Source organism: Hordeum vulgare, chromosome 4H (genome assembly GCF_904849725.1).
Source record: "Hordeum vulgare subsp. vulgare chromosome 4H, MorexV3_pseudomolecules_assembly, whole genome shotgun sequence".
Lineage (NCBI taxonomy): Eukaryota > Viridiplantae > Streptophyta > Magnoliopsida > Poales > Poaceae > Hordeum > Hordeum vulgare.
The window spans coordinates 64889856-64914976 of record NC_058521.1 but is presented as its reverse complement, the minus strand read 5'-3'; positions in this window follow the sequence as shown (position 1 = coordinate 64914976).

Sequence of the window (25121 nt, the reverse complement as noted above, 5' to 3'; positions counted from 1 at the left end):
AAAATTCAGTCTTTATCACTTCCCTGCTCGAGGACGAGCAGGAGTTAAGCTTGGGGATGCTTGATACGTCTCCAACGTATCTATAATTTTTGATGGTTCCATGCTATTATCTTGTCAAACTTTGGATGTTTTGTATGCATTTTATATCTTATTTGGGACTAACTTATTAACTCAGTGTCAACTGCCAGTTCCTGTTTTTTCCGTGTTTTTGCCCCTTTTTAGAGGAGAATTTTAAACGGTATCCAAATGGAATAAAACTTCCGAAAAGATTTTTTCCGGAACAGAAGATACGCAGAGGACGTGAGAACCAAGGCAGAGGCCACCAGGGGAGGCCACAAGCCCTCTAGGCGCGGCCAGGGGGCGCGCCTAGCAGGCTTGTGGGCCCCCTGTGGCTCGTCTTCCCTACCTCTTCCCGAAAAATCCAAAACTACGCGAGAGATCCACCGCCGCCGCAACCTTCTGTCTCTGCAAGATCCCATCTAGGGCACGTTCTGGTGCCCTGCCGGAGGGGGGATTCGGATACGGAGGGCTTCTTCATCAACACCATGACCTCTCCGATGATGCGTGAGTAGTTCACAATAGACCTTCGGGTCCATAGCTAGTAGCTAGATGGCTTCTTCTCTCTCTTGGATCTTGAATACAAAGTTCTTCATGATCTTCATGGAGATCTATCCGATGTAATCTTCTTTTGCGATGTGTTTGTCGAGATCCGATGAACTGTGGATTTATGATCAGATTATCTATGAATCTTATTTGAGTTTCTTCTGATCTTTTATATGCATGATTTCATATCCTTGTAATTCTCTTCGAGTTGTGGGTTTTGTTTGGACAACTTGATCTACGATTCTTGCAATGGGAGAAGTGCTTGGTTTTGGGTTCATACCGTGCGGTGACTTCACCCAGTGACAGAAGGGGTAGCGAGGCACGCATCATGTTGTTGCCATCAAGGGTAAAAATATGGGGTTTACATCATTGGTTTGAGTTTATCCCTCTACATCATGTCATCTTGCTTAAGGCGTTACTATGTTCGTCATGAACTCAATACACTAGATGCATGCTGGATAGCGGTCGATGTGTGGAGTAATAGTAGTAGATGCACAAAGTATCGGTCTACTTGTTTCGGACGTGATGCCTATATGCATGATCATTGCCTTAGATATCGTCATGACTTTGCGCGGTTTTATCAATTTCTCGACAGTAATTTGTTCACCCACCGTACTATTTTCTATTTTGAGAGAAGCCTCTAGTGAACACTATGGCCCCCGGGTCTACTTCACATCATATTTTCAGCCTTACACTTTTACTTCGTTGCACTTTCCGCCTTCAGATCTCACTTTGCAATCAATCTTGAAGGGATTGACAACCCTTTATTGCATTGGGTGCAAGCTTGTTTGTGTTTGCGCAGGTACACTGGACACTTGGCTTGATTCTCCTACTGGATTGATACCTTGGTTCTCAGACTGAGGGAAATACTTACTACTCCTCTGCTGCATCACCCTTTCCTCTTCGAGGGAAAACCAACGCAAGCTCAAGAGGCAGCAAAAGGATTTCTAGCGCCGTTGCCGGGGAGGATCACGTCAAAGAATAGTCTCCCGTCAACGTGTCAATTTCTGGCACCGGGAATTATTCTAGGTGAAGCTCATCCAAGTGTCGCAAACTCATCTTTTGCATTTACTTTTTTGCCCTGTGCTGCATCACCCTGTGCTGCATCACCCTTTCCTCTTCAAGGGAAAAAACAACGCAAGGTCAAGAAGCAACAATACCTTCGGAAATGAGATTGTTGAGTCCCGTGTGGCTCACAGATTACTACAACACCAGTTGCAGATACAGGTAAAGCGATACTTTGACATGAGCGCGCTGATTGTGCTATTTGGAGTTTCTTCTTCTTCTTCTTCTTCTTCTTCGATCTAGCATGGGTTCCAGGCCGGCAGCCTAGGATAGCAAGGATGGACGTCGTTCTTTAATCGTTTTTTTCGTCCGTAGACGAACCCTGCTCTTCTTCCTGATGGTTGTATGTATTGTATTGATATAACTCTGATGTAGCTTGTGGAGAGTGTAATCCAACTCCTTATACTCATCTTTTCAGTACATGTACTTGTGACGATATCCATTGTTGCGAAACGAGGAGATGCTCTTCTATCCCTGTCGAGGCCCTCACGCCAAAATAAGGATAGGGTTGCATCTTGGGCGTTACACGGGATGATTAGACTACTTGACCAAATAAAAATTAACATTTTCCCAATTTTATCGGTTGGCAAGTTTTAGCAATTTTATCAAGTCTAGCACACCCTACACATTCAAGTCAACGAGTATAGCATCAAAAAGCTAAGACGTGCAAGTGTAAGTATCGGGTAGGGATAGGAAGACCAAACACAGTAAAGACACGAAGATTTTTGGCGTGGTTCCGGTAGGTGGTGCTATCTTATGTCCATGTTGATGGAGACTTTAACCCATGGAGGGTAAAGACTGAGTGAGGCCATATATGGCTCCACCCACAAAGGGTCCACAAAGAAGCAACCTTGTCTATTCCACCATGGCTTACGTCCACGAAGGACGAGCATCACTCGGGGTAGATCTTCCAGAAGTATGGGATCTTCTTGTCTTTACGAACTTATTGGTTAGACTCCACATGATTTGGAGTATCCCAACTGAGACCTAACTAATCTAGGAGACACTACTCTCAAAAAGGTAATAGATGTGGTATGGATGATGAACTCCTTGCTCTAGTGCTTCAAAAGATAGTCTCCTCAATAATCAAATCACCCTCTCATAGAATTTAGCTTGGTAGAAGAGATTGATTGGGTAGAAAGCAACTTGGGGAGGCTAGAAATTAAGATTCATATGGTTGGAGTGGAAGATCTTGATCTCAACACATGAGTAGATGGTTCTCTCTTAGAAAATGAATGGTTGAAGTGTTTGCTTGTTCAGAGTGCTCTCTATGCAAATGAGCGGGAGGTGGAGGAGTACATATGGCCACCTTGAAAAATCCAATTGTTACAAAATTATTGCAAACTGAGTGGAACCGAAGTAAAAACTCGGTTGCACCGACTAGTGCAAAATGTCCTAACTTTTGGCTTCTCTGTGAGACCGATATATAACATCTAGGTTAGTCCGATTCGGTTGGCCTTGGTAGTTCCTCACTTTGGTGACACTGATTTGTAAAACTCAGAAATTCTGATTTTTAGCAAATGGATACCAGAATCTTGGTCACTGCTCTTCAGTTGTACCGAAGCAAAACCCGGTTGCACCGGTTTGCTAGGGGTTGGCTTGGGATATTTCTAAGGAAAGCTCGGTGTGGCCGATTGATTAGTCTCCAACCCAACTATCATTTTTAATTGTTACATGCTATTATATTATCGTTCTAGGATACTTTTTGAGTAATAATTTACCTATCTATATTATTTTTGAGCACCAACCTATTGACCCATTGCCTAGTGCGAGTTGCTATTTTCTGCATGTTTTTTTACTTTTTAGGTTTACAGTACTACACAAAGTCCAATTGCCCTGAAACTTTTTCATGATTTTTTACTAGACCAAAAGAAAACCTGGAAGCCTCAGGAGAAGACTGTAGGCCACACGAGGGCGGAAAAAGCCAAGAGGGCGTGACCAGGGGGTAGATGCACCCCGATGGCTTGTCCCTCCCTGGTGGCCCTCCTACCACCATTCTATTGCCTATAAATTCACATATATTACAAAAACCCTCAAGGGCATCCCAAAACACCTTTTCCACCGCCGTAAGTCACTGTTCCGGCACGATCTCATCTGAAGCTCCGTTCCGGCACCCTGTCGGAGGGGGGGTCAATCATGTAGGGCCTCTTCATCAACCGTGCCGCCCTCATGATGATGTGTAAGTAGTTCACCATAGACCTACGGGTCCATAGTTAGTACCTAGATGGAAATATCTCTCTCTTTTGATCTTCAATACAATGATAATCACATCTTCGCTTTGATCCATCCGATGTAATACTTTTGTATGGTGCATTTGTTGGGATCCGATGAATTGTGGGTTTATGTCCAGATTATTCATGAAAAGTATTTGAGTCACGTCTGATATTATTGCGATTCTTAATTTCGTGATCATCGTAGCGTCGTAAATCTCTCCAATCTATTTAATTGCTTTGACCAAGTAGATTGATAGTTCTTCAGTGAGAGGGGTGCGTTGTAGTGGGTTCAACCTGACGGGTTTCTATATTCGAGTGACAGAAGGGGATAAGATATGTCTTTGTGTTGTTCCTACTAAGGATAAAATGATGGGGTTTATTCATATTGATTGAGTTTACTTTGTCTACATCATGTCATTGTTCCCCAAGCATTACTCGGTTTGTCATGAACTTAATAATAGTAGAAGCGCTCTTGAAGTGGAGTAATAGTAGTAGGTGCAGGATGGAGTTGGCCTATTTGCTTATGGAAGTGATGCCTATATACAAATGATCATTGTCGTGAACATCGCATAACTATCCGCTTTTCTATCAATTGACCAACAGTAATTTGTTTACCCACCGTGTGCTGCTTTTATGAGACATGCCACTAGGGAACACTATGCCCCCGGGTCTATTCACTTATATATTTACAAAACTCATATTTATCTTGCTTCCATTATTTGTCTTTTATTTTATTTTGCAATTTGCAATTATCTACAATCATCTATACACCTCATTTGCTTGCAAATAACGATATCAAGGGGATTGACAACCCTCTTTCCCATGTTGGGTGCAAGTTGTTTGCTCTTTTGTGTGCAGCTGCTAAAGACGGTTGAGAATTGATATTCCTATTGGTTCGGTAAACCTTGGTTTCTGAACTGAAGGAAATACATACCCATATTGGGATGCAATTACCCGTTCCTCTTCATGGAAAACCAAACGCACATAAAAAGTATCACCAACATGTAGAAACTTGGTGGCACCGAATTTGACTTTGGAGTTTTGGACAAAATATTTTGTGGGAGAAATGTTTAGGCTTTTGGTGTCGAAGCTCCATGCACTTCGAGAAAACAGATCATCATAGGTACCTCATCCTATTTTAATATTAGTGTATTTCCTATCGACTAAAATTTGATTTCTCACATAAATATAAAATGTAGAGTCTTGAAGCTTTTGCCAATTGATGTTCCATGCATCTAGGGAATCTCCTCACAATCCTAGCCAATCCATTCATTGAACTTTTCCTCAAATATACTTGATAGATTCATTAGTACAATGAAATATATGTTGTTATTAATTACCAAAACCACCTAGGGAGTAGTTGTGTTTTCTATCTCCCCCATTTTGGTAACTGATGACAACATATAGATGAAAGCTTTGACAAAAATATAATCAATGTATAGCATTGTCATTTTGAGAAATATGTGATAAGCAAGAGCTCCCCCTATATTTCTGCATTATTTTATATCAAGATTTGAATGCAAATGGACAATCGATTAGGATCATGGGTCGCTCTTCCATGTCACATATATCTCGGTGGTCCGCATAAACGATTTGAATGGATTACAATGCACATAACACCAATCATGAGTGAATGATGATCGTATGAATATCACAAGGATAACAAATAGTTACATCAATCATAAAGCATATGATCAAACACATGAAAGTTTGAGACGAACAAAATATAGGCCACATGTTTTAAAAGTCAAGAGAAGCAACAAAAATACAACGCTCTCTCTCTCTCTCGAAGCCCTATAATTTCTCCCCCTATGGTAACAAGTTACCAAAAAGCTCGAAAGTATAGAGCTAATCATCACTATGGGCATGATCTCCTCCATGAGGCGATGAAGCTGATGTCGTGGTCATGGAAGGAGTCGATATGAGAGCGTTGGCAACTGCTTCTGCAGAAGTCGTCTAGGCTTGTGGAGTGGACACTCGAGTTGCTAAAGGAGGCATGATAGAAAGTTGTAGCAGGGGTATACACTTAATGTCTCAACTCTTGGGCAGCCACACCAGCAGATCTAGCATGAGTCCTAAACTGAGTATGGATAGGCAATGTGGGGCTATCATCATCATCATCATCATCATCATCACATTATCGTGTGAGCTGGGCATAGCTACTGCATCTACCTCTTGCTTCAAAGTGTTGACAATGACGGTCAACTCAGTCACCTTGTTGTCAAGATCATGAAACTTCGTCTCCACTATCCCCTCAAGGCTCTTCTAGTTCTGCAGCAGCTCTCCAATGTTCTTCTCCATCCGTTGGATCGTACTGACTAGATAGGCCATTTGATCACTCTTTGTCTAGATAACTGGAGCACTAGCGCCTCTTGCTGCTTCTGCCTGGGCCTCTGCCTCAATCTCTGCGTTTGCAGCAGATGAAGTGGGATAAGCAGGATCCATCACGAGAACATTATCCTCGAACTCTGGCTGGAGGGGCAGGTGTGGTCAATCAAGTAGATAGAGGCTCTTTCCAGTTTTGGAGTTGACGAGCATCTGAATGTATGGACCAAATCCACATGAACCCTTCTGGTCAGTGATGACCCAGAAGTATAGGGGATTAATTGTAGTTCTTCCTATAAATAAGAGTGTCGAACCCAACGAGGAGCAGAAGGAAATGATAAGCAACTCCAGCAAGGTAATCTCTCCAAGTGTTTTGAGTACTGGTGATAAGTAGTTCTGTAGCAAGATAATCAATAACAAGTGACAAGTAATAATAGTAGCAAGTGTGCAGCAAGATATACCAACCTTTTTATAGCAAGTACATGCCCAAAAGTACTCTCATATGAGGCAAGCGCTCCCGAGGACACATGGGAATTTCTGTCTAGTCATGTTCATCATGTATGAGTTGATTCACATTCATTACTTTGATAATTTGATATGTCGGTGAACCGGTGCTAAGGTGTTGTTCTCACTTGAACAAGCAACCAACTTATGATTACTACCTCTCGCAGGCATCCACAACTACGAAAGAACAATTAAGATAAATCTAATCTGCGATGATGTTATTCATTGTTTATATCCCTATTGAAGCTTTTATCTATATGTTTTCATCAATTACCAAAAAGGGGGATATTGAAAGCACAACTTATGCCTAGGTGGTTTTGGTAATTAATAACAACATATAGTTCATCGGACTAATGGTTCTACTAAGTATATTTCAGGAAAATTTCAATGAATTGATTTGCAAAGGATTGTGAGGAGATTCCCTAGATGCAAGGAACATCAATTGGAAACAAGCTTCAAGATACTTCATTTTTATTTTATGTGAGAAATAACTATTGATTTAATCAAAAAGGAAATAGTGTGAAGAGGGGATAAGATATCTATGATGATCTGGTTTCTCAAATGCTTAGAGTTAGCCACCAAAAACCCTTATTAAAGTCGCCCACAAAATATTGTATATAAAGCGTAACACACAAATTTGGTGCCACCAACTATGCCAAATCGGCCCTACCGAGTTTCATCCTGGATAGATCTAGAGCCAAACCCTATCCTTCTGAATGACAACAAGTTTGATTTCAATGCAACCGAATAACAATGATCAACTGAAAGCACATATGCTCCCTTGGTGGTTTTGATAATTCATGACAACATACATTGTCTCTTGGACTAATACTTTACCTAGTATATTTTAGATATAGCGCACAGAGAAGATTTTCTAAGGATTGTGAGGAGAAACCCCAAGGAAGGAAAGTAATAGGATTTTCCAAGCTTCAAGCTTCAAGACTACATTTTGCATTTTGTGAGAAATCACACTTGAGTCCATAGGAAAGCCAATACTATTAATAGGAGATGAGGTGACTATGATAATCTGGTTGCTCAAGTGCTTAGAGATAGTCACCAAAAATACTCATGAAATTCTACCACAAATATTATGTGAAAATCCACAAAGTCCAAAATTCGGTGCCACCAACTTTTTCCATTCGGTCCTACCAAGTTTTACCTCACACAGATCACATGCCAAACCCTAGCATCTCGCTCATACCAAGTGCCATTTCGGTGCAACCGAAATGAGTTCCCGAGGCTCAGGTAACCAACTTCATAAACTCAGAATTTTTGAGTTTTGAGAATCGATCTCGCCGAGTTGTGGGAACTCACTAGCCCAGCCAAATCGGTACAACCGAGATTCAAATATCGGTCTCATCAAAAAGACAAAACTTGCCACATTTTGCACTAGTCGATGCCACCGAGTTTTACTTCAGTTTCAACAAGTTGGGCAATAATGTTGTAACAGTTGGAGTTTTGGAGATGCCTATATATTGTTGGAAATATGCCCTAGAGGCAATAATAAATTAGTTATTATTATATTTCTTTGTTCATGATAATCATTTATTTTCCATGCTATAATGCTATAATAACATAGACAAAACACTGTCCCTAGTAAGCCTCTAGTTGACTAGCTCGTTGATCAAAGATGGTCAAGGTTTCCTGACCATAGGCAAGTGTTGTCACTTGATAATGGGATCACATCATTAGGAGAATCATGTGAGTGACTAGACCCAAACTAATAGACGTAGCATGTTGATCGTGTCATTTTGTTGCTACTGTTTTCTGCGTGTCAAGTATTCGTTCCTATGACCATGAGATCATATAACTCACTGACACCGGAGGAATGTTTGTGTGTATCAAACGTCGCAACGTAACTGGGTGACTATAAAGATGCTCTACAGGTATCTCCGAAGGTGTTCGTTGAGTTAGTATGGATCGAGACTGGGATTTGTCACTCCGTGTGACGGAGAGGTATCTCGGGGCCCACTCGGTAATACAACATCACACACAAGCCTTGCGGGATCTTGTATTACGGAACGAGTAAAGAGACTTGCCGGTAAACGAGATTGAAATAGGTATGCGGATACTGACGATCAAATCTTGGGCAAGTAACATACCGAAGGACAAAGGGAATGACATACGGGATTATATGAATCCTTGGCACTGAGGTTCAAACGATAAGATCTTCGTAGAATATGTAGGATCCAATATGGGCATCCAGGTCCCGCTATTGGATATTTACCGAGGAGTCACTCGGGTCATGTCTACATAGTTCTCGAACCCGCATGGTCTGCACACTTAAGGTTCGACGTTGTTTTATGCGTATTTGAGTTATATGGTTGGTTACGGAATGTTGTTCGGAGTCCCGGATGAGATCACGGAAGTCATGAGGGTTTCCGGAATGGTTCGGAAACGAATATTGATATATAGGATGACTTCATTTGGTTACCGCAAGGTTTTCGGGCATTACCGGTAATGTACCAGGAATGACGAATGGGTTCCGGATCTTCACCGGGAGGGGGGACCACCCACCCGGGAGGGCCCAAGGACCTTGGGGGTGGCGCACCAAGTAGGTGGGTTCAGCCCAAAGCTGTCTTGCGCAAGAGAGAAAGAAAAACCAAAAGAAGAGAAAGAGAAAAAAAAGGGAAAGGTGGGAAGGAAGAGAAGGAGTCCTCCTTCCAATCCTAGTTGGACTAGGATTGGAGGAGGACTCCAACTCCTCCTTGGTGGCGCAGCCCTTGGGGCTCCTTGAGCCTCAAGGCAAGCCTCCCCTCCCCTCCTCCTATATATATGGATCTATTAGGGCTGATTTGAGACAACTTTTGCCACGGCAGCCCGACCACATACCTCCACGGTTTTTCCTCTAGATCGCGTTTCTGCGGAGCTCGGGCGGAGACCTGCTGAGATTACATCACCACCAACCTCCGGAGCGCCGTCACGCTGCCGGAGAACTCATCTACCTCTCCGTCTCTCTTGCTGGATCAAGAAGGCCAAGATCATCGTCGAGCTGTACGTGTGCTGAACGCGGAGGTGCCGTCCGTTCGGCACTATATCGGAGCGGATCGTGGGACGGATCGCGAGACGGTTCGTGGGATGGTTCGCGGGGCGGATCGAGGGGCGTGAGGACGTTCCACTACATCAACCGCGTTTCTTAACGCTTCTGCTGTGCGATCTACAAGGGTACGTAGATCGGAAATCCCCTCTCGTAGATGGACATCACCATGATAGGACTTCGTGCGCGTAGGAAAATTTTTGTTTCCCATGCGGCGTTCCCCAGCAGTGGCATCATGAGCTAGGTTCATGCGTAGATGTCTTCTCGAGTAGAACACAAAAGTTTTTGTGGGCGGTGATGTGCGTTTTGCTTCCCTCCTTAGTCTTTTCTTGATTCCGCGGTATTGTTGGATCGAAGCGGCTCGGACCGACATTACTCGTACGCTTACGAGAGACTGGTTTCATCGCTACGAGTAACTCCGTTGCTCAAAGATGGCCGGCGAGTGTCGGTTTCTCCAACTTTAGTTGAATCGGATTTGACCGAGGAGGTCCTTGGATGAGGTTAAATAGCAATTCATATATCTCCGTTGTGGTGTTTGCGTAAGTAAGATGCGATCCTACTAGATACTCATGGTCACCACGTAAAACATGCAACAACAATTAGAGGACGTCTAACTTGTTTTTGCAGGGTATGCTTGTGATGTGATATGGCCAACGATGTGATGTGATATATTGGATGTATGAGATGATCATGTTTTAATAGTTAATATCGACTTGCACGTCGATGGTACGGCAACCGGCAGGAGCCATAGGGTTGTCTTTAAACTAATGTTTGTGCTTCCAGATGCGTTTACTATATTGCTAGGACGTAGCATTAGTAGTAATAGCATGAGTAGCACGACAACCCCGATGGCGACACATTGATGGAGATCATGATGATGGAGATCATGGTGTGACGCCGGTGACAAGAAGATCGTGCCGGTGCTTTGGTGATGGAGATCAAGAAGCACATGATGATGGCCATATCATGTCACTTATGAATTGCATGTGATGTTAATCCTTTATGCACCTTATCTTGCTTAGAACGACGGTAGCATTATGAGGTGATCTCTCACTAAAATTTCAAGACGAAATTGTGTTCTCCCCGACTGTGCACCATTGCGACAGTTCTTCGTTTTGAGACACCACGTGATGATCGGGTGTGATAGACTCAACGTTCACATACAACGGGTGCAAAATAGTTGCACACGCGGAACACTTGGGTTAAACTTGACGAGCCTAGCATGTGCAGACATGGCCTCGGAACACATGAGACCGAAAGGTCGAGCATGAATCATATAGTTGATATGATTAGCATAGAGATGCTTACCACTGAAACTATTCTCGACTCACATGATGATCGGACTTGAGATAGTGGATTTGGATCATCTACCACTCAAATGACTAGAGAGATGTACTTTTTGAGTGGGAGTTCTTAAGTAATATGATTAATTGAACTAATTGTCATGAACATAGTCTAATGGTCTTTGCGAATTACGATGTAGCTTGCGCTATAGCTCTACTGTTTTTATATGTTCCTAGAGAAAATTTAGTTAAAAGTTGATAGTAGCGAACTTTGCAGACTGAGTCTGTAAAACCGAGGATTGTCCTCGTTGCTGCGCAGAAGGCTTATGTCCTTAATGCACCACTCGGTGTGCTGCACCTCGAGCGTCGTCTGTATATGTTGTGAACATCCGACATACACGTTTCTGATGACTACACGATAGTTCAGTACAAAATACTTAATGGCTTAGAAGCAAGGCGCCGAAGACGTTTTGAAACGTCACGGAACATAAGAGATGTTCTAAAGAGATGAAATTGTGATTTCATGCTTGTGCCCTTGTTAAGAGGTATGAGACCTCCGACAAGATTCTTTGTCCACAAAGTAAAGGAGAAAATCTCAATCGTTGAGCGTGTGCTCAGATTATCTGAGTACGACAATCGCTTGAATCAAGTGGGAGTTGATCTTCCAGATAAGATAGTGATGGTTCTCCAAAGTCACTGCCACCAAGCTGTGAGAGCTTCGTGATGAACTATAACATATCAAGGATAGATACAATGATCCTTGAGCGATTCGCGGTGTTTGACACTGCGAGAGTAGAAATCAAGAAGGAGCATCAATAGTTGATGGTTAGTAAAACCACTAAGTTTCGAGAAAGGCAAGGGCTAGAAGGGATACTTCGTGAAACCGCAAAGCAGTTGCTGCACTAATGAAGAGACCCCAGATTAAACCCAAGCCCGGGACTAAGTGCTTCTGTTATGAGAGGAACGGTCACTGAGGCGGAGCAACTCTAGATACTTGGTAGATAAGAAGGCTGGCAAAAGTCGAAAGAAGTATATTTGATATACATGATGTTGATGTGTACTTTACTAGTACTCCTAGTAGCACGAGGGTATTGGATACCAGTTCGGTTGCTGAGTGATTAGTAACACAAAATGAAAGCTACGACATAAACGGAGACTAGCTAAAGGCGAGGTGACGATACGTGTTGGAAGTGTTTCCAAGGTTGATATGATCAAACGTCGCACGCTCCCTCTACCATGAGGATTGGTGTTAAACCTAAATAATTGTTATTTGGTGCTTGCGTTAAGCATGAACATGATTGGATCGTGTTTATTGCAATACGATTATTCATTTAAAGAGAATAATGGTTACTCTATTTTCTTGAATAATCACCTTCAATGGTTTATTGAATCTCGATCGTAGTGTTACACATGTTCATGATATTGGTTCCAAAAGATACGAGGTAATGATGATAGTACTACTTACTTGTGGCACTGCCGCTTGAGTCATGTTGGTATAAATTGCATGAAGAGGCTCCATGCTGATGGATCTTTATACTCACTTGATTTTGAATCACTAGTGACATGCAAATCATACCACATGAGCAAAGCCTTGTTTTCATTGAGATGAAACAAGATAGTAACTTGTTGGAAGCGATACATGTTGATGTATGCAGTCCAATGGGTGCTGAGGCACGCAGTGGATATCATTATGTTCTTACTTCAATGACGATTTGAGTAGATACAAGAGTATTTACTTAATGAATCACAAGTCTAAAATATTGAAAAGTTCAATTTTGTTTCAGAGTGAAGTTCGTCGTAACAAGAGGATAAACTGTCTACGATATGACCATAGAAATGAATATCTGAGTTACGAGTTTTCGTACGCAGTTAAGACAATGTGGAAATTGTTTCGCAGTTCATGCCACCTGGAACATCATAGTGTGATGATGTGTCTGAAGTTCATAGCCACGCACTATTTGGTATGATGCATGCTATGATGTCTCTTATCGAATTACCACTATCGTTTATGGGTTATGCATTAGAGACAACCGCATTCACTTTAAATAGGGCACCGCGTATTTCCGTTGAGATGACACAATATAGACTAAGGTTTAGAGAAATCTAAACTGTCGTTTCTTGAAAGTTTGGGGCTTCGACACTTATGTGAAAAAGTTTCAGTCTGATAAGCTCAAACCCAAAGTGGATAAATGCATCTTCATAGGATATCCAAAACAGTTGGGTACATCTCCTATCTCAGATCCGAAAACAAAGTGTTTGTTTCTAGAAACGGATCCTTTCTCGAGGAAAGGTTTCTCTCTAAAGAATTGAGTGGGAGGGTGGTAGAACTTGATGAGGTTATTGAACCATCACTTCAACCAGTGTGTGGCAGGGCGCAGGAAGTTGTTCCTGTGGCTCCTACACCAATTGAAGTGAAAGCTGATGATGGTGATCATCGAGCATCGGATCAAGTTACTACAAACCTCGTAGGTTGACAAGGTCGCATACTACTGCAGAGTGGTACGCTAACCCTGTCTTGGAGGTCATGTTGTTGAGCAACAGTTAACCTACGAGTTATGGAGAAAGAAATGGTGGGCCCGGATTCCGACAAATGGCTGGAGGCCATGAAATCCGAGAGAGGATCCATGTATGAAAAACAAAGTGTAGACTTTGGAAGAACTACTTGATGGTCATAGGACTATTGAGTAAAGATGGATCTTTAAAAAGAAGACAGACGATGATGGTGATAAGTCACTATTAAGAAAAGCTCGACTTGTCGCAAAGATGTTTCCGACAAGTTCAAACAGTTGACTATGATGAGACTTTCTCACTCGTAGCGATGCTGAAAGTCTGTTAGAATTATGTTAGTAGTTGCTGCATTATTTATGAAATATTGCACATAGGATGTCAAAACATTGTTTCCTCGACGGTTTCCTTGAGCAAACATTGTATGTGATACAACCAGGAGGTTTTGTCGATCCTAAAGATACTAACAAGTATGCAAGCTCCAGCGATCCTTCAATGGACTGGTGCAAGCATCTCGGAGTTGGAATATACACTTTGATGAGATGATCAAAGATTTTGGGTTTGTACAAGGTTTATGTGAAACTTGTATTTCCAAAGGAGTGAGTGGGAGCACTATAGAATTTCTGATAAGTATATGTGGTTGACATATTGTGGATCAGAAGTAATGTAGAATTTCTGTAAAACATACAAGGTTTTTTGAAAGGAGTTTTTCAAAGGAATACCTGGATTGCGCTACTTGAACGTTGAGCATCAAAGATCTATGGAGATAGCTCGAAAGCGCTTAATAGAAGTTTCAACAAGATGCATGCCTTGACAAGTTTTTGAAGGAGTTCAAAATAGATCAGCAAAGAAGGAGTTCTTGGTTGCGTTGTAAGGTGTGAATTTGAGTAAGACTCAAAACCCGACCCCGGCAGAATAAAGAGAATAGACGAAGGTCGTCTTCTATGCCTTGGTCGTAGAATCTGAAGTATGCCATGCTGGGTACCGCACCTGATGTGTGCCTTGACGCAAAGTCTGTTGAGAGGTACAGAGAGTGATCCATTATTGAATCACTAGCAGCGGTCAAAATTTATCCTTAGTAACTGATGTACTAAGGATTTTTTTTCTCGATTATGGAGGTGGTTAAAGAGTTCGTCGTAAAGGGTTACGTCGATGCAAGCTTTGACACTAATCCTAATAACTATGAGTACTGAAACGGATTCGTATAGTAAAGTAGATATTTGGAGTATTTCCGAATAGCACATGGTAGCAGCATCTATAAGATGACATAAAGATTTGTAAAGAACACACGGATCTGAAAGTTTCAGAACCGTTGACTAAAACATCTCTCACGAGCAAGACGTGATCAGACCCCATAACTATATGGGTGTTGGATTTGTTGGAATCACATGGTGATGTGAACTAGATTGTTGACTCTAGTGCAAGTGGGAGACTGTTGGAAATATGCCCTAGAGGCAATAATAAATTAGTTATTATTATATTTCTTTGTTCATGATAATCGTTTATTATCCATGCTATAATTGTATTGATTGGAAACACAGTGCATGTGTGGATACATAGACAAAACACTGTCCCTAGTAAGCCTCTAGTTGACTAGCTCGTTGATCAAAGATGGTCAAGGTTTCCTGACCATAGGCAAGTGTTGTCACTTGATAATGGGATCACATCATTAGGAGAATCATGTGATGGACTAGACCCAAACTACTAGACGTAGCATGTTGATCGTGTCATTTTGTTGCTACTGTTTTCTGCGTGTCAAGTATTTGTTCCTATGACCATGAGATCATATAACTCACTGACACCGGAGGAATGCTTTGTGTGTATCAAACGTCGCAACGTAACTGGGTGACTATAAAGATGCTCTACAGGTATCTCCAAAGGTGTTCGTTGAGTTAGTATGGATCGAGACTGGGATTTGTCACTCCGTGTGACGGAGAGGTATCTCGGGGCCCACTCGGTAATACAACATCACACACAAGCCTTGCGGGATCTTGTATTACGGAACGAGTAAAGAGACTGACGTGAGGGACGTGAGGACGTTCCACTACATCAACCGCGTTTCTTAACGCTTCTACTGTGCGATCTACAAGGGTACGTAGATCGGAAATCCCCTCTCGTAGATGGACATCACCATTATAGGACTTCGTGCGCGTAGGAAATTTTTTCTTTCCCATGCGGCGTTCCCCAACATATATACCCCTCCACCACCTCTCATTCATAGAGGAAGCACTCAGAACAACCCAACACTTTCCATATTCATTTTTCTGAGAGAGAGCCACCTACTCATGGGTTGAGATCAAGATATTCTAATCCTACCATTTGAATGTTCGTTTCTTGCTTCCCTAAGTTTCTTTCCACCCTATCAATCTCTTCTACCCAAGCCAAATCTGTGAGAGAGTGATTGAGTGTTGAGGAGACTATCTTTTGAAGCACAAGAGCAAGGAGTTCATCATACTTTCGCATCTATTACCTTTTGGAGAGTGGTGTATTAAAGATTGGTTAGGTGTTTCTTGGAAGCCTCCTACTTCGTGTTGTGGAGTTGAACCAAGAAGTTTCTACGGGCAAGGAGATCCCCTACTTTGTGAAGATCTACCCCGAGTGAGGCTAGTCCTTCGTGGACGTAAGCCATGATGGGATTGGCAAGGTTGCTTCTCCGTGGACCCTTCGTGGGTGGAGAACTCCATGGAATCGCGTGTCTGTTACCCTCCATGGTTGAAGTCTCCATCAACATGGACATACGATAGCACCACCTATCAAAACCACGCCAAAAATCACCATGTCAATCTTTGTATTTGATCTTCCTAAACTCTACTCCTTACTTTGCACGTGCATGTACTTACCTTCCACTGCTATAGTCATAGACTTGCATGTGTAGGATGTGTATGACTTGTTATAAATGCTAAAATCTGCCAACAATTACAATTGGGAAAAGTGTAGGTTTTAATTTGACAATTAGTCTATTCACCCCCCTCTAGACATCCCTTCTAGTGATCCCACACCAACTCCCTAGTGTCCATTTGCTAAAAATTGGAATTTCCTATTTTTGCAAATTGGTTCCATTGAGTTTGGGTAACTGCCTAGGATCGCCAAATCGGACTCATCGAGAATTATATATCGGTCTCACCGAAGTGCCAAAAGTTGCCAAATTTTGCACTAATTGGTGCAACCGACTTTTTTCCTTAGGATTCACCGAGTTGGGCAATACTTTTATATTGGTTGGATTTTTGGAGATGTCTATATATATACCCATCCACCTCCCTCTCATACGTACTGAAAGCACTCAGAACAAGACAACACTTGCCCCATCTATTTGCTGAGAGAGAACCACCTACTCATGTGCTCAGATCAATATATTCAGTCCTACCATATGAATCTTGATCTCTAGCCTCCCCAAGTTGATTTCCACCAAATCAATCTCTTCTACCAAGCCAAATCTGTGAGAGAGTGATTGAGTGTCGGGAGACTACTTTTGTAGCACAAGAGCAAGGAGTTCATCATCCATACCACATCTATTACCGTTTGGAGAGTGGTTTCTCCTAGATTGGTTAGGTGTCACTTGAGAGCATCCGACTTCGTCTGGAGTTGAACCAAGAAGCTTGTAAGGGCAAGGAGATCGCCTACTTCGTGAAGATCTACCCCGAGTGGGGCTAGTCCTTCATAGACGTAAGACGCGATGGAATAGACAAGGGCTTCTTCGTGGACCCCTTGTGGGCGGAAACCTCCGTGGACTCATGCAACCATTACCTTCCGTGGGTTGAAGTCTCCATGAGCGTGGACGTATGATAGCACCACCAAAACCTTCGTGTCCCCATTGTGTTTGATCTTCCTATCCCTTGCTTCTACTTACATGTGCATGTCTTTACTTTCCGCTGCTATATTCTTAGACTTTCATGTGTAGGGTGTGCTTGACTTGCTATAATTGCTAAAACTTTCCCACTATCAAAATTGGAAAAATGATAGGTTTATATTTCATCAAGTAGTCTAATCAACCCTCCTCTAGACACACTTCGGATCCTACACGTAGACACTAATTTCCCATAAAATGAGGTGATCCTGCAGCTCAATGAGTAGAGTGTTCCAGAACTTTGTAAAAGCATGTAAATCAACTTTAATATGATACAAGGTGACGAGACAAAACAAGAGTGATAATACCTCTAGGTCCCACTGAAATAGAGAGGGACGATGCTTAGAAATACAGAGGTTACTTAGAAACTAAAACATAGTTTGAGTTTTTGGAATTATGAAGAGATATACATATTTAGGTTAAGTAGTACCAAAAACAAAATTTGACGAGACAAATGGTGTTAACATCATGTCTTATAACCTCTTCCATTGCTTACTATTGGTGTCGCCCAAGAAATTGGTCCACCAGAAAAGCTGAACTTATTAGTAAAGAATACTTAAGTCCTCCTGGCTTGCAGTTCTTTTCTCGAAAATTGGCTTGCAACTTATAGGTGGCAACATTTATGCAAAAGTTTCCTCCGTGGTGGAAGATGAAAACATAATATCCCTAACCACATGAGCAACCAGTTTCGATATCCAAAAAGGTAAGAGCACGACACAATTAAGTCTAGAATTCCAAGTCTTCTCAGCTTACAATTTTTTTCATTATCTTTGCAAGGTGAGCGAAATTCTCATTTTCTCATGTTAGGCATCCCAGAACTAAGTGAGCCCAAAAAATGTTACATAAGAAACATGGCTCTTCTGATACATACAAAATCTATATTGAGTTTCGGACTAATATCATTTTTCGAATAGGATTTTCGAGTTTATAACCACGGTGGCATCAAGAACATAATTAATGTGATACTAACTTCAAGAGGCACATAATCATTATTGTGCAAGTGAGCTACAAATGTATTGTTTATGTACTAATTTCAAAGAGTGAATAGTGTAAGTGAAAACAATAGAGAATTGCATAAATGTTAAGTTAACCTGATTAGACAACTTGTTCTTGAATTTGTGTCCATGTGATTCCCATTCAATTAAATGCTCAAGACACCGAAGCATCCATTCCCGTGACAACATCAAACTGTCTTTCAACGTTTCTCTATCAAGTTAAATAAAAAGCTATGTTCAACATTTTGAAAAGAGCAAGAGTTAAGAAATCTGAATAAAACTGCGAACAACAAGAGCAACATATCATTAAAAAGATATTATTTAATAAACAACAACAACGATTTTGATGCTCACCTCGAATTATTGGTTAATACGATAGATATTATCAATCAGGTGGATCAACTTGACAAGATATTTTTGCATTACACATGCATGAAGATTTAGTCATTAAGTCAATTAGGAAATTGGTTAGTTCCTAAATGCGTGACACTTATAAGTAAACCATGGAATCATATTTCTGCATTGCACATGCATGCAAGATTATGATGCAGAAATGGATGGTTCAAGGACTGTGAACTTGCCTCAAAGATATGTACTTCTCCTTTAGTAAAAAAATCTTCACAACTTTAGAAAAAGGTGATGGAATCATTCAGGTCGTGAGGAGGACCATGCACCGAGCTAGTCGATGAGGCCGATATTTCTGCATTGCACACACATGCAAGATTATGATGTTTTTAGAAGAACAGGGAGACCTCTCCCCGGTTCCATTTCATAAATGAAACCAACCAAGTTATTACAATCAACCCAGTTAGAGGGGTAGTTCCACAGGAAAGCAGGAAAAGTAAAGTACGAACTAGTTTATTACATCAGCCGAGAGGGCAGGACAACGAGGGGAAAACTATAGAACACATGTATGATGTGGAAGCATTGATTTCACAGTCTTTAGCGGGGGTGCCATCGCAGCTTGCGGCGATCAGCAAGCTCCCAGAGTAGATGTCAGGCTGAGCAACACTAATTTATCTCCAGCATCACGTTTCTTTGGCGTAGAGTAGCCCTCATTAGAGATCTTGAGCTAGCGCCAGGGGTGTCCTGCAACAGCATCACCAGCACACAATTTCAGCCACATTTGATTAACAGCAGGCGTTGGAGTAACCTTGCTAAATGGGCCGAGAAGGCCTCCAGCCTTGTTCTGCTCTGTTCTAACGATAGAACAACCCAGGACTTTACCATTCTTAAGATCAGTCTCAGGACCTTCTTAACATAGATCCAAAGAGTATTGTCAAAGATCATCAAGTTTCTAAATTTCCAAAGCCTCCAGAGAGTGGGAGAAGTAACGGTGTTTAAAGCAGAGTTTTAATTGTTGGAAACCCAGAATCTAGCTACAGATTCAAAGTCCTTTCCTATCTCCACCTGAAACTGTTCTCTAATAATTGTCCACACAGTATTTGCACCCACACAATCAAAGAAAAGATGTGTGATGGATTCATGCTCCTCACAAAAAATACAATCAAGGGGCTTGATAATGTGCCTTTTCCTAAGATTATCACTGGTCATTAACTTGGGGAAATTAACGAGAGGAAAACATGAATCTTGGGGGAAACTTTTAGCTTCCAGACATTGGGAATGAAAACTGGATGCACACCCCTCAAATTAAAGACATGGTACAAAGAACTAGTAGAATATTTACCATTATTTTCAAGCTGCCACATCAAGGAGTCAGACTCAACATTGAGGGTAATGCTACTAGCTACTTTAGTTAGTCGATACCACTGTTCCATCATCTTGGAATCAAAGTGACTTCTAAATGTAAGTTTTAGCTGCTGTCCATCCCACACTTCATTAATACATTTAGTAAGCTCATTACAAATTAGGTAAATAGGCCAGAATTGGACTACTAGTGGGGAGTTACGAAACTAGTGTCCTCCCAAAATCTAACTTTTCTACCAGAACCAACCAACCATCTGCACTCAAATTTCAGAGCTTGAAACATGGATTTCAAGCCTTTCCAGAAAGTGGAGGTGGACTGGTTAGGGCTAAGGGAGAAGAGTTTTGGTTTCCAAGCCGTTTACTCATGATCAACAATCTTTTTCCAAGGCTTCCCTTCTCCATCGTAGTATCTCTTAATCCAGGACCTTAGGAGACAAAGGTTGATATCTTGGAAGTTAGGATTTCCCAAACCTCCAAATTCTATTTTCACACAATAATTTCCAGGTAGCAAGATTATGATGTACAAATGGGTGGTTCAAGCCCTGCTAACTTGCGACACTAAAATGTATTTCACATTTAGTAAAAAATCTTCACAACTTTAGAAAAAGGTGCTGAAAACATTCACGTCACGAGGAGGACCATGCAGCAAGCTGGTCGATCAGGCTGATATTCACTACAAGAAATATGATCAATTATGACTCCTCATTTTGTTCATTGATTCGTCATTGTTGTCGTTTATTGACCTTTTTTGACCAAATTCAAAAGGTTAAGAGTTGGCCGTCAAGAACGAACAAACGTGACCTTTTCTGGATTTTTTGTCATGGCCTCCCATGACCAAAATTTTGTCGTAAAATCTACGGCCAAAATAATGTTCATTACTAATGAGCCTAGACCATATACGATCTGTTGTGGCCAAGCCAATGTGGCAATGACCACATGGCACATGCGATGACATGGTAAAAATGATGATGTGGACGCATGTAGGATCAATCCAAATCAGTTATTTTAACGGGTTGCACCCAATAATTAAGACCACTTTTAGATTTACTGTTAGGTCAAAAGCATGGGGAAAGCCCACAAATCAGCCAGTTAAATTTAGTTCTTGGGGTGAGGCAAGCAGCCCATTTATTTAATCAATCATTAACTGAGCCATCCCTTTTCTCTACCCAACAAAATCATATTGATTTTTTCCCGTAAAAAAATCTATATTGGACCTTGAAACAATCCAGCCAACTAATACAATTTAGTATTTTTAGTGGTGCCCTTATTGAAGGGTGGCCAACAAATAAAAATATCTCAAAAAGGTAATTTCGTTGCACAGTTTGGGAGTCAACCAACATAGGAGAATATAATGATAACAATAATATAATTCTCGAGGATTTCAATAACTTAGGCCCAACAGTATCATTACACCATAGGTTCATAAGATGCACCAAAAATAATAAAACCAGTATCATTAGCCCATGTTCATAAAAAGGAACATGTCCATATTGTGCGCTAGCAAACAATAACATAAGACAACACCAACCAAAATAACACAACCAGTGAACGAATGTCGTGGAGGGACATTCTTTAGTGAGACTGTCAGCAATAACATCACTCTTTGGTTTTCCACCTTCTGGTACCTATTGTTCCATAGCACTTTCCATGTCAGCCTAACATTTAAAGAAAGATGTATACATGAGTAGAGTACTATGTCCATCAACATATTGCAGTTGGTTTTCAATGACTAGGAAAACTAGTCGTCAACCCGTGCGTCCGCACGGGTTAGTCTATTTAACCAAATCTTTGAAATTCTATTAACATTTTTTGTATTGAATATTTGTTTAAAAGATAAATTCAGATATAAGCACAATGCAATTTTAAATAATTCAACTACTAACATGCAACAACAACGCACATCGGTTACCATTTGATGGAAATTGTACAGCTTATCAAAATAATGATGTTTTCCAATTATATTACATTAAAATTGGTTGGTAGATCCTTATCGGACTATTTATAGATAACTAAAACATAATACTACCTCGGTCTGGGTTTACTGGTTCTCCTTTATATTGTTTGCCCAATATGTTGTACATAACACAACTTATATTGTCGGATTCATATGCAAAAGTGGTTTTCAATGATACTATTTTTATGGTATATAAGAAAGTTCATGAATATATCGAAAGTTTTGCCACAAAAATACCAAATATCAAAATTTAACTTGAAATACTAAGGGCACTAATAAACCGGGATGGAGGTACTACACGACAACATTGCAATATTAGCCTTCATTTGTATAAGTCTCTATACTAACTATAATTCTCTAGTGATCCTGTCTTATACATTCAAAAAACAATTTAGTTCGCAATGTACTTACGTCGTGTTACAGGTGATCGTCCACGTGCCTGCGTGGACTGGCTCACTTGGGATGAGGTCCTTGCGGAGGTGCGTCAACGTCTTCTCCAAGCGCAGCAGCTGTCCAAGAAGTACTATGACGCCCATCATCGAGATGCAGAGTTTGCGGTAGGTGATTGGGTGTGGCTGCGCCTTCTCCGCCATACCACTCAGTCTCTTGACCCGCGCGCCAAGCGCAAGCTCGGGCCGCGTTACGCCGGGCCGTTTCCGGTGATCGAGCGCGTCGACAACATCACCTACCGGCTACATTTGCCATCGGGCGCCTGTATCCATGATGTCTTTCATGCGGGGCTGCTAAAGCCTTTCCACGGCAAACCACCAGCATCTTCGCTGGTCCTGCCGCCAGCTGCCAACGGTCGACTAATTCCAGGTGCCCGGAAGGTGTTGAGGGCTCAGCTGAGCCATGGAGTTTGGCGCCTTCTGATTTAGTGGCAAGGCCTGTTGGAAATATGCCCTAGAGGCAATAATAAATTAGTTATTATTATATTTCTTTGTTCATGATAATCGTTTATTATCCATGCTATAATTGTATTGATTGGAAACACAGTGCATGTGTGGATACATAGACAAAACAATGTCCCTAGTAGGCCTCTAGTTGACTAGCTCGTTGATCAAAGATGGTCAAGGTTTCCTGACCATAGGCAAGTGTTGTCACTTGATAACGGGATCACATCATTAGCAGAATCATGTGATGGACTAGACCCAAACTAATAGACGTAGCATGTTGATCGTGTCATTTTGTTGCTACTGTTTTCTGCGTGTCAAGTATTTGTTCCTATGACCATGAGATCATATAACTCACTGACACCGGAGGAATTCTTTGTGTGTATCAAACGTCGCAACGTAACTGGGTGACTATAAAGATTCTCTATAGGTATCTCTAAAGGTGTTCGTTGAGTTAGTATGGATCGAGACTGAGATTTGTCACTCCGTTTGACGGAGAGGTATCTCGGGGCCCACTCGGTAATACAACATCACACACAAGCCTTGCAAGCAATGTGACTCAGTGTAAGTTGCGAGATCTTGTATTACGAAACGAGTAAAGAGACTTGCCGGTAAACGAGATTGAAATAGGTATGCGGATACTGACGATCGAATCTCGGACAAGTAACATACCGAAGGACAAAGGGAATGACATACGGGATTATATGAATCCTTGACACTGAGGTTCAACCGATAAGATCTTCGGAGAATATGTAGGATCCAATATGGGCATCCAGGTCCCGCTATTGGATATTGACCGAGGAGTCACTCGGGTCATGTCTACATAGTTCTCGAACCCGCAGGGTCTGCACACTTAAGGTTCGACGTTGTTTTATGCGTATTTGAGTTATATGGTTGGTTACCGAATGTTGTTCGGAGTCCCGGATGAGATCCAGGACATCACGAGGAGCTCCGGAATGGTCCGGAGGTAAAGATTAATATATAGGAAGTTCTGTTTTGGTCACCGAAAAAGTTTCGGGCTCATCAGTAGTGTACCGGAAGTGCCGGGAGGGGTGCCGGGGACCATCGGGAGGGGTGTCACGCCCCAAGGGGTCTCATGGTCTATGGGAAGAGATAAACCAGCCCCTAGTGGGCTGGAATAAGTTCCCACTAAGGCCCATAAGGTTTGAGAAGGAAAAAACACAAGGTGGAAAGAGTTTCGAAGTGGGAAGGTGGAATCCTACTCCAAGTAGGATTGGAGTAGGACTCCTCCACCTCCAATTTCGGCCAAACCTTGAGGGTTTGAGGCTGCCTCTTCCCTCCCCCTCCCTCCTATATATACTGAGGTATTAGGGCTGATTTGAGACAACTTTGCCACGGCAGCCCGACCACATACCTCCACGGTTTTTCCTCTAGATCGTGTTTCTACGGAGCTCGGGCGGAGCCCTGCTGAGATTAGATCACCACCAACCTCCGGAGCGCCGTCACGCTGCCGGAGAACTCATCTACCTCTCCGTCTCTCTTGCTGGATCAAGAAGGTCGAGATCATCGTCGAGCTGTACGTGTGCTGAACGCGGAGGTGCCGTCCGTTCGGCACTAGATCGAAGCGGATCGTGGGACGGATCGCGGGACGGTTCGTGGGACGGTTCGCGGGGCGGATCGAGGGACGTGAGGACGCTCCACTACATCAACCGCGTTTCTTAACGCTTTTGCTGTGCGATCTACAAGGGTACGTAGATCGGAAATCCCCTCTCGTAGATGGACATCACCATGATAGGTCTTCGTGCGCGTAGGAAATTTTTTGTTTCCCATGCTACGTTCTCCAACAAGGCCATCCTAAGGAGGACGCCACTTGGGAGCAGCTCGAGGAGTTCCGCCAGCAGTTTCCAGACTTCCTCGAGCTGTTTGCACACGCGGGGCTACTTATAGCCGCCGCCGACCCAACTGTAATTAGGGGCTTAGCCCAGTTACCGTAGTTAGGGTCTTAGCCCAGTTATCATATGTGAGATTATATATACTCATGTAAAGACCTATTGTAAGATTAAGAAGAAGCAAACTTATTTGCTCTGCTTTTGCCGGGAAACCCTAAACAGCAAAAATGACAAAATTGGGGTGTGTAAAAAAGTTTTCTATGACAATTTTTCCGTTGGTGTGTTTACCTTACATTAGTACCATGGATTTTATTTTTCTTATGCCAAGTTTAATTGTAAAAAT